The sequence below is a fragment of the Pongo abelii genome, chromosome 16 (assembly GCF_028885655.2).
Source record: "Pongo abelii isolate AG06213 chromosome 16, NHGRI_mPonAbe1-v2.0_pri, whole genome shotgun sequence".
Lineage (NCBI taxonomy): Eukaryota > Metazoa > Chordata > Mammalia > Primates > Hominidae > Pongo > Pongo abelii.
Window position 1 is genome coordinate 15,009,751 of NC_072001.2, and position 12,560 is coordinate 15,022,310.

Sequence of the window (12,560 nt, forward strand, 5' to 3'; positions counted from 1 at the left end):
GTGACCATATGTGGAAAAATATCTTTGCAAATGTAATTAAGGATGTTGAGATGAAATCATATGAAGGTGTCCTTATGAAAGGAGGGGAAAACATAGAGATAGACAAGAGGAGGTAAGGTGCAGATGAAGGCAGAGATTAGAGTGATGCTTCCACAAGCAAGGAACACAAAAAATCATTGGCACAAAAATCTGTCCCCTTTGTTTCTGCCTATCAACTCTTTTGATTAGCCCAAACTTTACTTCATTAGTTGTATATTCCTACGTCTAAATCAATACTCCACCCACCCACCCACTTGGCAACATATATTGTTGTTCATTCGTGGATTTACCATAAAGTTAATGAAGCTTAAATTTTAGAGTCACCCACCCTCCTCCTTTCCCTCCATCCTGCCCACCTGCTGCTCCCAGTCTGGGCTCCTGCAAATGGGCTCTTTCTAGAGACAAGCCCGAATTCCAGCACCAGAAGCTGGAAGAGAGGCAAGGAATGGATTCTCCCTCAGAGCCTCCAGCCAAGAACCAACCCTGCTGATACCCTGATTTTGAACTTCTGGCCTCTAGAAGTGTGAGAGAATAAACTTCTGTTGTTTTAAGCCACCAAATTTGTGGTAATTTGTCACAGCTGCCACAGGAAACTAATGCATCCTGCATCCCCTGCCAGTGCCTAGTCCAACTCCAGCACTGAGGCTGCACCAGCTGTTGTCAGTGATCTTTAGTCAAAATGAAGTGGGTGGATTTCAGTTCTTCTTGACTTCTCTGAAGTATGTGCCACTGCTGACCTGCCTTCTTAAATGCTCACCCACCCTTATCTTCTGTTTTTCATGGTTTCTCTACTATATAGGAGGCTATTCTGTTCAGTCCCCATCAGGGGCACCTCTCCCTGTGCTTGTTCCTTCAATTATGGGCACCAGGACTCTGTACTTGAGAGCACAACCTGTCCTCCTTACTCAGTCCCCAAGGACATTAGATCATTAGATTTAACCATGTGACAGCCCCAGATCTATATTTCTAGTCTAGATTTCTCTCCTAAGCTCTAAATTCATACATCAACTCAGATATTCACAAGCACACTCAGCTCATCACCTTTGCCCCATGCCCCTGGTTCTCACCCAATATTTTGTCTTGACGAATGGTCTCACTGTCTATCTACTTAATCATGATATCAGAAATCTAGATATCATTCTCTCGCTCCCCACATCCAACTAAATATTCAGCCCTAAAAGATCTGTTTCCTCTCCACCCCAAATCAACAGAATAGACATTCTTCTCAGCACCATATCGCACTTATTCCAAAATTGACCACATGGTTGGAAGTAAAGCAGTTCTCAGCAAATGGCAAAGAACAGAAATTATAACAAACTGTCTCTCAGATCATAGTGCAATCAAACTACAACTCAAGATTAAGAAACTCACTCAAAACCACTCAACTACATGGAAACTGAACAACCTGCTCCTGAATGACTACTGGGTATATAAAGAAATGAAGGCAGAAATAAAGATGTTCTTTGAAACCAATGAGAACAAAGATACAACACACCAGAATCTCTGGGACACATTTAAAACAGTGTGTAGAGGGAAATTTACAGCATTAAATGCCCACAAAAGAAAGCAGGAAAGATCTAAAACTGACACCCTAACATCACAATTAAAAGAACTAGAGAAGCAAGAGCAAACACATTCAAAAGCTAGCAGAAGGCAAGAAATAACTAAGATCAGAGTGGAACTGAAGGAGATAGAGACACAAAAAACCCTTCAAAAAAATCAATGAATCCAGGAGCTGGTTTTTTGAAAAGATCAACAAAATTGATAGACTGCTAGCAAGACTAATGAAGAAAAGACAGAATAATCAAATAGGTGTAAAAAAAATGATAAACGGGATATCACCACTGATCCCACAGAAATACAAACTACCATCAGAGACTACTATAAATACCTCTACGCAAATAAACTAGAAAATCTAGAAGAAATGGATAAATTCCTGGACACATACATCCTCCCAAGACTAAACCAGGAACAAGGTGAATCCCTGAATAGACCAATAATGGGCTCTGAAATTGAGGCAATAATTAATAGCTTACCAACCAAAAAAAGTCCAGGACCAGATGGAGTCACAGCCGAATTCTACCAGAGGTACAAGGAGGAGCTGGTACCATTCCTTCTGAAACTATTCCAATCAATAGAAAAAGAGGGAATCTTCCCTAACTCATTTTATGAGGCCAGCATCATCCTGATACCAAAGACTGGCAGAGACACAACAAAAAAAAAGAATTTTAGACCAATATCCCTGTTGAACATCGATGCAAAAATCCTCAGTAAAATACTGGCAAACCGAATCCAGCAGCACATCAAAAAGCTTATCCACCATGATCAAGTGGGCTTCATCCCTGGGATGCAAGGCTGGTTCAATATACACAAATCAATAAATGTAATCCAGCATATAAACAGAACCAAAGAGAAAAAGCACATGATTATCTCAATAGATGCAGAAAAGGTCTTTGACAAAATTCAACAGCCCTTCATGCTAAAAAACTCTCAATAAATTAGGTATTGATGGAACGTATCTCAAAATAATAAGAGCTATTTATGAAAAACCCACAGCCAATATCATACTGAATGGGCAAAAACTGGAAGCATTCCCTTTGAAAACTGGCACAAGACAGGGATGCCCTCTCTCACCACTCCTATTCAACATAGTGTTGGAAGTTCTGGCCAGGGCAATCACGCAGGAGAAAGAAATAAAGGGTACTGAAACAGGAAAAGAGGAAGTCAAATCGTCCCTGTTTGCAGATGACATGATTGCATATTTAGAAAACCCCATCGTCTCAGCCCAAAATCTCCTTAAGCTGATAAGCAACTTCAGCAAAGTCTCAGGATACAAAATCAATGTGCAAAAATCACAAGCATTCTTACACACCAATAACAGACTGAGAGCCAAATCATGAGTGAACTCCCATTCACAATTGCTTCAAAGAGAATAAAATACCTAGGAATCCAACTTACCAGGGATGTGAAGGACCTCTTCAAGGAGAACTACAAACCACTGCTCAATGAAATAAAAGAGGACACAAACAAATGGAAGAACATTCCATGCTCATGGATAGGAAGAATCAATATTGTGAAAATGGCTGTACTGCCCAAGGCAATTTATAGATTCAATGCCATCCCCATCAAGCTACCTATGACTTTCTTCACAGAACTGGAAAAAACTACTTTAAAGTTCATATGGAACCAAAAAAGAGCCCGCATTGCCAAGGCAATCCTAAGCCAAAAGAACAAAGCTGGAGGCATCACACTACCTGACTTCAAACTATACTACAAGGCTACAGTAATCAAAACAGCATGGTACTGGTACCAAAACAGAGATATAGACCAATGGAACAGAACAGAGCCCTCAGAAATAATACCACACATCTACAACCATCTGATCTTTGAAAAACCTGACAAAAACAAGAAATGGGGAAAGGATTCCCTATTTAAGAAATGGTGCTGGGAAAACTGGCTAGCCATATGTAGAAAGCTGAAACTGGATTCCTGCCTTATAACTTATACAAAAATTAATTCAAGATGGATTAAAGACTTAAACGTTAGACCTAAAACCATAAAAACCCTATAAGAAAACCTAGGCAGTACCATTCAGGACCTAGGCATGGGCAAGGACTTCATGTCTAAAACACCAAAAGCAATGGCAACAAAAGCCAAAATTGACAAATGGGATCTAATTAAACTGAAGAGCTTCTGCACAGCAAAATAAACTACCATCAGAGTGAACAGGCAACCTACAGAATGGGAGAAAATTTTTGCAATCTACTCATCTGACAAAGGGCTAATACCCAGAATCTACAAAGAACTCAAACAAATTTACAAGAAAAAAACAAACAACCCAATCAAAAAGTCGGCAAAGGATATGAACAGACACTTCTCAAAAGAAGACATTTATGTAGCCAACAGACACATGAAAAAATGCTCATCATCACTGGCCATCAGAGAAATGCAAATCAAAACCACAATGAGATACCATCTCACACCAGTTAGAATGGTGATCAGTAAAAAGTCAGGAAACAGCAGGTGCTGGAGGGGATGTGGAGAAACAGGAACACTTTTACACTGTTGGTGGGACTGTAAACTGGTTTAACCATTGTGGAAGACAGAGTAGCGATTCCTCAAGGATCTAGAACTAGAAATACCATTTGACCCAGCCATCCTATTACTGGGTATATACCCAAAGGATTATAAATCATGCTGCTATAACGACACATGCACACGTATGTTTATTGCGGCACTATTCACAATAGCAAAGACTTGGAACCAACCCAAATGCCCATCAATGATAGACTGGATTAAGAAAATGTGGCACATATACAGCAGGGAATACTATGCAGCCATAAAAAAGATGAGTTCATGTCCTTTGTATGGACATTCCTTTGCAATACAGTCTACGTGCTACATGAAGCTGGTACATGCTACATGAAGCTGGAAACCATCATTCTCAGCAAACTATCGCAAGGACAAAAAACCAAACACTGCATGTTCTCACTCATAGGTGGGAATTGAACAATGAGAACACTTGGACACAGGAAGGGGAACATCACACACTGGGGCTGGTTGTGGGGTGGGGGAAGCGGAGAGGGATAGCATTGGGAGATATACCTAATGTAAATGACGAGTTAATGGGTGTAGCATGCCAACATGGTGCATGTATACATATGTAACAAACCTGCACGTTGTGCACATGTACCCTAGAACTTAAAGTATAATTTTTTAAAAAGTACTATTAAAAAAGAAATAAAAAATTGTACCTATGTTATAAAGCATGGTTTGATTAAAAAAGAAAAAAAAGATCTGTTTCTAGGGCCAGGCTCAGTGGCTCATGCCTATAACCCCAGTGTTGTGGGGGGCCAAGGTAGGAAGGTTGCTTGAAGCCAGGAGTTGGAGATCAGCCTGGGCAACATAGTGAGACCTGATCTCTACAAAAAATGTAAACAATAAAAATTATCCTAGCACGGTGAAACATTCCTGTAGTCCCAGCTACTTGGGGGTGGAGTGCAGACTAAGTTGGGAGGATTACTTGAGCCCAGGAGCTCAAGGCTATAGTGAGCTGTAACCACACCATTACACTCCAGCCTGGACAACAGAGCAAGACCCTGTCTCAAAAAAAAATGCACCCTTAATCTTTAGAATTTGTCTCCATTTAATTCATCCTACCTCTTGCCTTATTTTAAGCTCTTGTTATCCCATACTTGACCTTCTACTGTTTGGCTACATCCTGTCCTCTGCAAATAATCTGCCACTTTGCCACTGAAATGACCTTTCTAAAGACAAGCCCAAATTCTTTATGAAATTATGAAACAGCTCCTCTTTCAACTTTCAGAATAAGTTAATGATTGGTTTCTCACCTCCACTGGCAGCCTCATCTCCTAGCACTATTCCATGGGTATTCTCACCTCAACTCTACAGAATGCACTCCTGGACCCTTAAACACATCTGCACCTGCTGTTACATTCCTGTCCCTTCTGCTTGTCATTCTCTTCCTCACCTTGGTTTATCTAACTTTTACTCAACTTTTCAAAACCTCAGTATCCAAACATCACCTTATCCAGAGTGCGCTCCTTGAGGCCAGACTAAATTTCTTTTATTTATTTATATCTTTATTTTTTAGAAACAGGGTCTCGCTCTATCATAGGCTGGAGTACAGTGGTACAATCATAGCTCAGTGCAGCCTCGAGCACCTGGACTCAGGCGAGTCTCTTGCCTCAGGTTCCTGAGTAGCAAGCAGCCAGGACCATAGGCTTGTGCCAACACACCCAGCTAATTTTTAAAAAGTTCTTGTAGAAACGAGGTTTTCCCATGTTGCCCAGGCTGGTCTTGAACTCGTAGGCTTAAGGAATCCTTCTGTCTTGGCCTCCCAAAGTGTTGTGATTATAGGCAGAAGCCAATGCACCCAACCTAAATTGCTTTTAATAACAATTCATTTTAATTATAAAAGCAATGCATGATCATTGTCAAGAACTTGGAAAACAAAAGCATAATCCCACTGAGAAGGATTACTATTATCATTTGGTCAAAGAGCCCAAAACTTAACTGATGGCAATAAAGGGGAAAAATAGACGGTTTATAAAATGGAACAATTACATGGTAAGCTTTGACCTTTTGTCAAAAGTCTACTTTTGGTTACCAAAAGTAGAAAGCAACCATAGTGTCCTTCAGTAGGTGAATGGATAAATAAACTGTGGTACATCCAGACAATGGAATATTATTCAGTGTTAAAAGGAAATGAGCTATTGTGCTCGCTTCCGCAGCACATATACTAAAATTGGAATGATAGAGATGATTAGCATGGCCCCTGTGCCAGGATGACATGCAAATTTGTGAAACATTCCATTAATTTAATTTTTTTATCTTAAATTTTTTAAATTAAAAAAAAAGGAAATGAGCTACCAAGCCATGAAAAGACACTGAGGAAACTTAAATGTATAATATATTACTACATGAAAGAAGCCAATCCGAAAAGGCTATATAGTATATGATTCCAACTCTATGACATTCCGGAAAAGGCAAAACTATGGAGACAGTAAAAAGATCCATGGTTGCCAGGGGTTAGCGAGGAGAGAGGGATGAAAGAGCAAAGCATAGAGGATTTTTAGGTCAGTGAAACTGCTCTGCATTATACTATAAGAGTGGATACGTGTCATTATACATTTGTCCAAACTCATAGAATTTACAACACCAAGAGTGAGCCCTAATGTAAACTATGAACTTTGGGTGATTATAATGTGTCAACGTAGGTTCATCGACTGTAATAACTGTATCACTTTAGTGGGGAATGTTGATAGTAGGGGAGGTTGTGCATTTAAGGAAGTGGGGGGGCCTATGGGAAAATTCCGCCTTCCACTAAATTTTGCTGTGAATCTAAAATTGCTCTAAAAAATGGAGTCAGGCCAGGTATGGTGGCTCATGCCTGTAATGCCAGTATTTTGGGAGGCTCAAGGCCAGCCTGAGCAACACAGCGAGACCCCCTTCTCTACAAAAATAAAAAAAAACTGGCTGAGCATGATGGCACATGTCTGCAGTCCCAGCTACATGGGAGGCTGAGGCAGGAGGATCGCTTGAGCCCAGGAGGATGAGTCTGCAATGAGGCATGATCATGTTGCTGTATCCCAGCCTGGGTGACAGATGAGACCCTGTCTCTTTAAAAAAAAAAAAGAAGAAAGAAATTAGTCTGTTTTAAAAGGGCAGGGAGATGGACCGTGTAGGAAGAGCCTAAAGGAGACAGACAAGAATCCTCAATTTCATCATTAACGCAAGGACAAGCCATTGAAGGGCTTTGGGGAATGCAAGAATGACAGTCTCTGAATTACCTTTTAACATAATCACTTTGGCTGCTGCTTGAAGAACAGACTGGAGGGAATCATGGTGGGAGCTGGGAGAACAGAACAGAAAGATGTTAATGCAGTTTAGATTAGCTATTAAGGACTTAGGCTACAAGAAAGGCAGTAAAGATGGAAAGACGTGCTAAATTAAAAGTAATCTTTGGAGGGAAAATTGACAGGATGTAGCAATGGATCAAATGTGTGGGTTGAAAGAAAAGCAAGAATGATGTCAAAGTTTTGGGATAAGCAACTAGAAGCCATTTTCTAGATAAAGGGATGAACAAAGTTGAAGCTAGTTTGAAAAGCAGGATGAAGGTTCACCTTTGAGCACTTTAAGTCTGAAGCTCCTGGTAGTGCCTCACACTTAGTAGGTGGTCAGGTTGCTCGTCTGCTGTTGTTACTACTGTTTTTGTTATGAGCAGAATAGGGTAGGTGAAATACTAGACACATTCATTATTTTTTAAAAATATTTTTCAGAAGTCAAAAGAATAGATGCAGAATCCTATAATTTCCCTGCCATCCCTGTCTCACAACCTGTCACAGTGTCTTTTTAATTTTTTTTTTTCTTTTTGAGACAGTCTCGCTCTGTCACCCAGGCTGGAGTGCAGTGGCATGATCTTGGCTCACTACAACCTCCACCTCCTGGGTTCAAGTGATTCTCCTGCCTCAGCCTCCCTAGTAGCTGGAATTACAGGCACACACCATCATACCCAGCTAATTTTTGTATTTTTAGTGGAGATGGGGTTTCACCATGTTGCCAGGCTGGTCTTGATCTCCTGACCTCAAGTGATCCACCCACCTCGGCCTCCCAAAGTGCTGGGATTACAGGGTGAGCCACCATACCCGGCCTAAAGTGTCTTGAATCCTTATACTCATTAAAAGCCACTGGGGTTTATGTCTCAGTCACACTCGTAACAACTCTGCAGAGACCACTCTGAAAAATCTGTTGGAATGCATTCATGTTAGTTTTCAGTAAATAAATCATTGTGCCCAAAGATCCAAAACAATGAATTAATTTTAATAAGAAAGCTTAATTTAATAAGAGACTCTCCAGTATTACTCTTCCAAACAGTGGTTCTCAAAGTGTATTTCCCAGACCCACAGATTCAGGGTCTCCAGGGAACTTGTTAGAAATGCAAATCTTTGGGCCCCATCCCTTACCTACTGAATCAGAAACTCCGGGAGATGAGCCCAACACTCTGTTATCACAAGCCCTCCAGGTGACTCTGATGCTTGTTCAAGTTAGGGAATCACTAATCTATGGCCGGGCACGGTGGCTCATGCCTGTAATCCCAGCACTTTGAGACGCTGAGGCAGGTGAATCACCTGAGGTCAGGAGTTTGAGATCAGCCTGACCAACACGATGAAACCTCATCTGTACTAAAAATACAAAATTGGAATACAAATACAAATTGTATTTGTATTTGGTGTACAAAAATACAAAAGTGGGATTATAGGTGTAAACCACCGTACCTGGCCAATAGCAATATTTTCATCTGCATGAACGAAAGTACAGAAGAAAATGGTTCTGTTTATTGACAGCAGGTGTGGCACATCCACGAAGCAGGGGCTTGGGAGGCAAGTGTGCTTACCTGACAGATGCCACTGATACACATGTCCAAGGAGTCCGTGTTGCAACGAGTTCCATCCAGTACCTTAGGTGCCAGCTCCACCACCAAATTTTGTCCTCATGCATGACACTTGAGTGCACACGGAGCAGCAGGATCATTATATCGTGGAAGCCATTCATAGTAATGCCCCGATACTGGACATCATTGTAGGCTGAGCACTGCCGGGCTCTGAAAGCTTCTGCATCTGGAGGGCAGTCCTGGGGGCAGGGGAGAAGGCCACAGGCACATCACCCAGTGAGAGAGGCCAACAGAAGATGAAATCAGTTCACCAGAATCTCATGAGACCACACTCCACTTGCCTCTCTCTGGGAGTCACCTAATTCCCTCTTTTTTTTTTTTTGATTCAAAGTTGAATGTATGCTATGAAATTCTACAGAGATCGTGGCAATAATTATTTATACAGGAGATTATCTCATTATTCTGATCACTCATCCACCCAGCTATTTTTTCCAGATAATTAGAGATTACAAGACTTAGATGCCAAACTTTGCCCTATTTTAACCATCTTGAATATAAATTTTCAAATGCATTATCTAATCTCCTTCCTTTTAAAACAAGGGAAACCAAATGCTTTTAATTTTTCCAGGTGATTCAAGGATTCAAATTCTTCATCAAAATTTAATTGTTATCCATGCCTTCAGGAGCCATTTCAATGTAAAGGATGATTAGCCCCAAACGGCTGTGCTCTGTGAGCACTTGTTGTTGTTTCTTTGTCACTGATTTTTTTTTTTTTTTTTTTGAGAAGGAGTGTCGCTCTGTCGCCAGGCTGGAGTGCAGTGGCTCGGCTCACTGCAACCTCTGCCTCCCGGGTTCAAGCGATTCTCCTGCCTCAGTACCCCCCGCACACCACCACACCCAGCTCATTTTTGTACTTTTAGTAGAGACGGGGTTTCACCACGTTGGCCAGGATGTTCTGGATCTCCTGACCTCAAGATCCACCTGTGTCGGCCTCCCAAAGTGCTGGGATTAAAGGCATGAGCCACAGTGCCCAGCCTGTCGTGGTTGTTTTTAATTCATCTGTCTTTCCTCCCCTGTCAGGCTCCCTCCCATATCTTCACTGGTACCAAGTACCTGCCTTCAACTGGCTGTAGGATGGATGACAGAAAACATAGCTTGTTCAAATTCTGTCTACAACAAAAGCAAATAAATTCAAAGTAAATGCCTTCAGTTGCTCTCATAATAAAACATGTTTGTACAAATATTGATGACTCATTGGTCTTTCTACTAAATTACTGATTCTGCCCACCAGATATTTCCAAAGCAAGATACTAGTTGAGAAAAGTGTTACTTTACTCATCAAAAATCTACTTTTGATATGCAAACTTCATAATTAAAGAAAACAGATACGAAAAAGCAATATAGCCCCCAGGCGCCGTGGCTCACATCTGTAATCCCAGCACTTTGGGTGGCTGAGGCGGGCGGATCACCTGAGGTCAGGAGTTCCAGACCAGCCTGGCCAAAATGGTGAAACCCCGTCTCTATGAAAAATATAAGAATTAGCTGGGTGTGGTGGCGTATGCCTGTAGTCCCAGCTATTCATGAGGCTGAGGCAGAAGAATTGCTTGAACCCAGGAGGTGGAGGCTGCAGTGAGCCAAGATTGTGCCACTGCACTCCAGCCTGAGTGACAGAGCGAGACTCTATCGCAAAAAAAAAAAAAAACCAAACAAAAAACACCATAAAGTATTCTTTTTTGTATTATGAAAGTAATAAATATTCATTCTAAAAACTTTGGAAAATAGTTTCTACTCAACAAAAGAATAAATAACATAGATCTTTTGTATCTAAATATTCACACAAATCTTGATTATTTACCAAGGACTTCTTTCTGGAAATAAAATTTCTGAGTCCAAGGTTATGCACATTTTATAGACTATTCAAAATATTGCAAAATTGCCCTCCATTATAATTTTCTAGTTTTTTTTCCAATCCAAAGTATAAAATATAACTTCATTGTTTTCATTTGCATTTTCTTTTTGAAATAGAGTCTTGCTTTGTCACCTAGGCTGGACCTCCCAGGTTCAAGTGATTCTCCTGTCTCAGCCTCTCGAGTAGCTGGGATTATAGGTGCTTGCCACCATGCCCGGCTAATTTCTTTTGTATTTTTCATAGAGATGGGGTTTCACCATGTTGGCCAGGCTGGTCTCAAACTTCTGACCTCAAGTGATTCACCCACCTCAGCCTCCCAAAGTGTTGGGATTACAGGTGTGAGCCACCGTGCCCAGCTTGCATTTTCTTTTTATTGTTTAATATATTTTCATGTATGTTTGCTTTTTGTATTAATTCTTCAAAAATTTGTTTTATAGCCTTTATCCATTGGCATTTTTGTCTTTTTATTATTTTCAGCAGATGAAACTATTAAACTTCATAGTGAAATTATCAACTCTTTGTCATTTCTGTTGGAAATATTTTCCCCATTTCATTTTTTTTTTGGTACTTTGTAAAGTCAAAAAGTTTTACATTTTCATGTAGTCAGCTCTATTAATATTTCCCCTTAAGGTTTCTTTCTTTATTAATGGGCTTAGAAATGCTTTCCCACTCTGCTCTGAGAACAGATAAATACTTACATGTATTTTCCTAGTTCCTTTCTAGATTAGCAGTCATATTTAACTATTTGTTATATTTGGAATTTATTTACATGAATGGTTTAAGTCAGAAATCTAGCTTTATTTTTTTCCACAAATAGATATTTATAAATTATCAGCCAGGATTTTTAAATACAGTTTTCCTCTTTTTGCTACTTGATGTTTGTCTTTTATTGCTTACACTTTTGGCCTTTATAAACTTCCTTAAATCCTTTTTGGAAGTAGATAGGGAATACATAGAATTAATTAATTAATTAACTAACATTCTTCTGAGATTAGTTGTATTACTTTGCTGTGAAACATTCCAAAATCCTATATCGCATCCACATTTTTGTTGTCTTAGCAAAATTAAACCAGGTTACACTCATAGAAGCAAGTCAAACTGAATAAGACTAAAACTGGATGACTTTTTCTTTAGTCAGGGTCTTACTCTGTCACCTAGGATGGAGCGCAGTGGCATGATCACAGCTCACTGCAGCCTCGACCTCCAGAGCTCAGGTGATCCTCCCACCTCAGCCTCCCAGGTAGCTGGGACTACAGGCACGCGCCACTACACCCAGCTAATTTTTTGTAGAGACAGTTTTGCTATGTTGCCCACGCTGGTCTCAAACTCCTGGGCTCAGGCAATCTGCCTGCCTTGGCCTCCCAAAGTACTGGGATTACAGGCATGAACCACTGTGCCAGGCCAGATGACTTTTCTCTGTTGAAATGAGGACTGTATCCTCCATCTGGCCATAGGAAGGATCATCAGTTATAAAATTACATCACCTCGTCTTCCTCCAGCCACGGCTAGTTTTCTCTATATCTCACTCTTTGAAACCAACCAAAGGAAAGTGTCTAAGAGAGCAGGATGCAAGCAACTTCTTTGCATTAGGCTCAATGGCAAGCATTCTCTAGGGACTGAATGTGCCGGCTAGCTAACTCTCGACTCCCTTAAATTCCATAAACCAATGAAGTTTCACAAAATTAACAAGAGTTAATT

The 12,560-nt window shown here is 40.5% G+C and overlaps 1 non-coding gene and 1 pseudogene across 1 annotated transcript; one reads left to right on the forward strand and one right to left on the reverse strand.

The window, feature by feature from the left end:
• LOC134760233 (ADAMTS-like protein 3) overlaps positions 1–12,560 on the reverse strand; it is an 89,439-nt pseudogene that overhangs the window by 35,788 nt on the left and 41,091 nt on the right.
• LOC129050648 (U6 spliceosomal RNA) lies at positions 6,278–6,382 on the forward strand. The gene has a single exon (XR_008514318.1). It is a non-coding gene; the product is annotated as a U6 spliceosomal RNA (small nuclear RNA).